The following is a 410-nucleotide window of genomic DNA, read 5'->3' on the forward strand; positions in this document are numbered from 1 at the left end:
ATGGACATTTCATTCCTTCTTAAAAGGGGGAACCAAGTACCCATGGAAGGAGTGGCAGAGATTAACAAGGGAGCAGAGACTGAAGGTAAGACAAGCCAGCCTAAATATAGTTAGTTACCTCCTGAGAGGCTCTGACAGTACCTGACTAATACAGATGTAGAGGCTCACAGCCATCTATTGAACTGAGCACAGGGTCCTCAGTGAAGGAGTTAGAGAAAGGATCAATGGAGCTGGGGGGTTTGCAGCCCCTTAGGAAGAACAACAATATGAACTAACTAGTACCCTCAGAGCTCCTAGAGTCTCAACCACCAACAAAGGAGTACACACAGTAGGACTGATTGCTCTGGCAGCGTGTGTAGAGTGGAGGATTGCAAATTCGATCATCAATGGGAGGAGAGGACCTCAGCCCT

This window comes from Mastomys coucha, unplaced genomic scaffold, assembly GCF_008632895.1.
Source record: "Mastomys coucha isolate ucsf_1 unplaced genomic scaffold, UCSF_Mcou_1 pScaffold6, whole genome shotgun sequence".
NCBI classification, from domain to species: Eukaryota; Metazoa; Chordata; class Mammalia; order Rodentia; family Muridae; genus Mastomys; species Mastomys coucha.